The following is a 4912-nucleotide window of genomic DNA, read 5'->3' as shown; positions in this document are numbered from 1 at the left end:
TGATGTTAGATGGCTATGGGAATGGATTATGAAAGACTGGCTTATGATAAAGGTGAGAGTATAGCTTAAAATAAATTTTATAAAATGGTCTACTCTCCACAACCAACATCCTCCAGACTCAAGTTAATGGCACACATCTTACATCAGACTTACACTAACCTCACAAATTTCCTCCATTGCTTCTCAGAATAAGCCGGGGCAGCATCTCACTGCTGTGCTTGGTTAATATACTAAATAATAATAGTAATCTTTGTTTATGTAATAGCTGTATTTGGGCTCCTGACAAACTCTGTACATGGAAGATAAATAAACTCAGTTGTGTGCCTAAGAGGGACAAGACCTTGAGTGCCCACTGTGTTTCCAGAAAGGTGACAACAACCAAGCCGGCTCAAGAAGGAAAGAAGAACACATATCACGACTGCATGCTTCTGGGGCCAGATACTTCCATGAATGAACACATCAAATCCTTACAATCCTGGGCACAGGGGATTTCCACGCAGATCTTCTGACCCCCACAACCACACTCTCTATGCTTTGGTATTGATTAGTAAATATGACCAGTTCAAAGAGCAGAACATAGATACTAGGACAAGAATGATCATATACTTGTGTTTGCATGTTTGAATTCTAACTATAACTTTGCTGTTGACTTCTTATGTGATCCTGCATAACTAAAAATCACAGCATTTCTCCTGAGATGAATTGTTTCCCTTGTCAAAGGCATGAAAGTTCTGGATACTTGAAACTGATTGGGCCTGAGAGGCTTAAGATTCAGGGACTCTTGTCCTTCCAGATGAAGGATACCTCCCTGCACTCACTTTGCATAACCAACGTTCTGATGGTACAGAACCAAGTTCCAAAACACCTGCTAAAGAGACTACCAACCTCTCCTCTGGGACTAAGCAGAAGCTGGTAGGTATGTTGCACAAAGAAATTCACACATGCATTCAAATAGACAATCGGGCTCTCACTGGTTTGACCAGCCTGGGTCACAGTAGAACTATACCTGAGCTCTCCTTCCCACTGCCTCTTTTCTTCCCCTGTGCCTTCCTAAGCTCTGTACTATGTCTATACTCCCCTCTGCTCTTAGGAAAGGAAGCTGATTCTGTTTCTGATGTTGCAAGAACATGATTTTTTTTTCCTGAAGGTAAGTGGAACCCTGTGGAACATTTGTGACCACAAGAAAGAGGCTGGAGATTAAAGGAGGATGTTTGGCAGGATTCCCATGACAAAATGGTATAGTTATTAAAGCCAAGTCATGGCTGAGGCATACAGAAGAGAATGAGGTCACTGGGACAAAGGTATTGGGTTTGGGGTAGTGGAGGACAGAGTTTGCCCAAACCGTTCCTGCTATAGGAGAAAAACAGATGATGACATTTGGGGCTTACCCCAACCCCAGACTCCAGCTCACCATAACCTCTTTACAGATCTTTCTCTACTAATGGATCTGTCTTCCTCTCTAAACATTTGTCAAGAGGGTAAATGCATGAATAAATCTAGCACCCAATGAAAAAAGTCTTTTGCATGGCCTCTGACCCTCAGTCCCTCCTTGTTTCTTACCTATGTTAAGAGTTTTTCAGTGGAGAGGAAAAGTAGGTGTATCGTTCAAGCATTAACTACCCTCAGGATTTAGGCAGGATTTAGGCAACAAATCACAGAGATTTTGGGAAAACATTCTTCCCCAGTCCTAAATAGTCTCTACCAAACCCCCTAGGCCATCTGCTAATGGCCTCTAATAGTCTGGCAAAAGCTTTATACAATAAATTTCCTTATTCAGCAAAGGAAGCTTTTGCAACAGCTTCTTGCACTTACCTGTTTTCCCCTTCCTGCTCTCTCAGAGCCATAGAGGCAGCATCCTAACATCTGAGGGAATAAGATACAAGGAAAGTGGGCATCTGCTCTTCTTTAGAGCTTTAGAACTGACCAAAAATGATACCCAGGAAGGGCCTGGCTATCAGCCTTCCTGGATCAGAAACAGGGCAAGATATTCTCTAGGGCCTAATGCATTTGCTTCTCACTCAGCACTTCCTTTATCTTGGCCACTCCAGAGCTGCCTATATTCATGCTGGCCAGCATCACAAATGCAGTCACCTGACTGCTTGTGAGAGTTGGGGCTGCAGGCTACGCTTGAGGTTCCTCCTCTATGGTGGGCCCAGAAACCTTAGCATCCAGCTATTCCTAGGGAAGCAAAGTAATTCCTCTGTTCTTCTATGCATGACCTCTTTAAGAGACTATCAGCCATTCCCTCGCCCTTAAAATTATCATAGCCCAGCACTGGTCCAGCTTCCAACTACATTTCCCTGTCCCATACTTTTTAAGGACCTGCAAGACAATTTTCATGTATTACTGTCTTTATTCCCAACAGCAGAAGAACAAGAAAACAAGAAGAATGAAAAGAAGGGGAAGGGGGAGAAAACAAGCTCTAAATTCCAGTAAGAACCTGTCAGGAAGCTCAGACCTGCAAGAGGAAGGTAGTCCTATTTAGGAGTCCTACACTAAGGCTGGGCTCATGGCAGAAGCTGAAGAAGGGGAAATACCGGTTTCTTCCCTTGGATAATTCATTATCTAGTTCAGAGTCAAGAACTACACATAGGAAAAAACAGAAAATCAACTGGGGTATAAGAACTGGAGAAAGTCGGCCAATTTCACATTTAAGACACCTACCTTAATAATGACAAGCAGAGCTTGTACAAGAGAGAGGAAAATAGAAATCTTTTCATCATAGAGCTCAAAGACTACTGAAATAGACACAGTGAGATGGCACAGAAATCTGTAGAACACAAATGAGAATTATCAACACAGTGAAAATATCAAAGAAGAAAGGAGAGTTCCGACTGGGAAGATTTAAACAAGTATCGACATGTGTTTTGAATGGGTAATTGTTTGCTTGCTTTTGAGTTTTTGTGTTCTGTTTGTTTTGTTTTGTAGTGGTGGTACTTGGATAGAACCTAGGACATTTGTACTGAGCTGTATCCCACCCTCAACCTTTTTTTGTTTTGTATTTTGAGGCAAGATTTTTCTAAGTGTCTAAGATTCCCAGGCTGGGCCCAGAATTGTGATGCTCCCTGCAGCAGCTTCCTGGAGTGCTGAGATTGCAGGTATGTGCCATTATACCTGGCTAAGTGAGTAGAAAACTGGCAGCTAAGTGCAAGGTTTAGTTGAAGAATATAAAAAAAATCCACTGTGAGTGGGAAAGAATAGTAATACATAAAACTAAAAAACCTATTTACCATGAAAGGCCTTGAATAATGTTAAGAATTTTGGACTTTATTCTTTTGGGAAATAATAATCTTTTATTCTTATAGAAAAAGGTAAGCCTTCTAGAAAAGAACAGATTGTTCTGATAGCATACCATGTAAGCAGGAAAGGAAGGCTGAAGCCAGAAAGACTTCTTCTCAACCACCCAGAAATAAAGGCAAAAATATCTCTCCTGAACAGAAGAAAACAGGCCGGGAATATAGCTTAGTGGCACAGTGCTTGCCTGGCAAGTGCGAGGTCCTGAATTCAATTCCTGGTACAAAAGAGAGAGAGACAGAGACTGAGACCGAGAGACAGCAAGAAAAAAAAAGGGAGAGAAAGAGAGAAAGAAAACAGAAAGCAAGCAAGCAAAAAAGAATGAATGAAAGAAGTGAGAAAGACAAGAAAAAATTTCATGGAGTGCGGAGACCCCCTGGAGCACAGACTAGCAGGGTTGGAAGTCATCCAGCTCATCCAGCGGACACTTTAAACTCCTCCTCCATTTTACAGACGAAGAGGGTAAACAAGTCCGAAGCAAATATATCCTTTGTAAATTCACAATGCAAGTAAACACAGGACCCTACTGAGAAGCCCAGGTTTCAGGTTCTCAATCTCAGGCCGTGATAGCTATTTTTAAAGAGTTCCAAACTGCAACCTACTTTTAGCAAAGTGCTAACATACAGTTAAAGCTGAATATTGAGGTTTTAGTTTAGAAGAAAACAAATCTACGTTAACATCTCTTGTCCTAAAAGAAAATACAGTTACACGCATGCCATAGGTTCACCAGCCCTGATGTGAGGACTCTCTGAGCTCCTGGTCGGTCTCCACTCTGGGTCCCCAGGAGCAGAGACCAGGAATCCCACGTGGCACTAAGAGGGTGCTTGAGACGTGGTCAGATGGACAGAGAAGGACTTTAACCTTCTCAGGCATTTCTGTTTTTGTTTTGTTTTGTTTTGTTTGTTTTCTCAGACAGAGTCTCCCTAGGTAGTTCAGGCTGCCATTGAACTCCTTGTGTAGCCCAGGCTGGCCTTGAACTCACAGGAGAAACTCCTGAGTGCTGGGATTACCAGCGTGCACCGCCACACCTGCTAGGGCCTTGCCACCGGGCGGCATCCTCAGCCTTTTTATATAAAAAGATTGCCTTCATTTTGAGAAAGGGTCTCAGTGGGTTGCTAAATTACTCAGGCAGGGCTCTAACTTTCAGACTTCCTGCCTCAGCCTCCCAGAGTGCTGAGATTACAGTCCTCCACTGTCACACGTGACTTGTTTCCATAGTAGAAAAGGACCAGAAAAGCTCCTTGTGATTATACAGAAACCATTATTCATTTTCTGTTAGTCGATTCTAAATACTCTGTAATGCTGTCATTCTCTTAAATGGTTTTACATGGTTTTGATATACTTAATGCTACAGTATACGAAGTTGTACTCAAGGATTTCAAGGAAAGAAACAATATGGTAACTACTTTTAGGTCAGGATTATCTGGTGGTGAAACACTATTCTGCTTAAATGGTTATGTTTTGATCTGTGCTGTTTCGTTGTTATGCCCTCTTTTATCTCAATCTCCACTCCATTATTTACTTTTTTAATACTTTTTTTAAAATTTTTATCCTTTTAATTAAAGGAAAAAAATAGCAGGATATATTATAGTAACCCACTTTGACTTTCCATTACCTC

The sequence above is a fragment of the Cavia porcellus genome, unplaced genomic scaffold (assembly GCF_034190915.1).
Source record: "Cavia porcellus strain 051 isolate PalLab524CR breed Dunkin Hartley unplaced genomic scaffold, mCavPor4.1 scaffold_1, whole genome shotgun sequence".
In the NCBI taxonomy this organism is placed as follows: domain Eukaryota; kingdom Metazoa; phylum Chordata; class Mammalia; order Rodentia; family Caviidae; genus Cavia; species Cavia porcellus.
Note: the sequence above shows the minus strand (reverse complement) of the source record.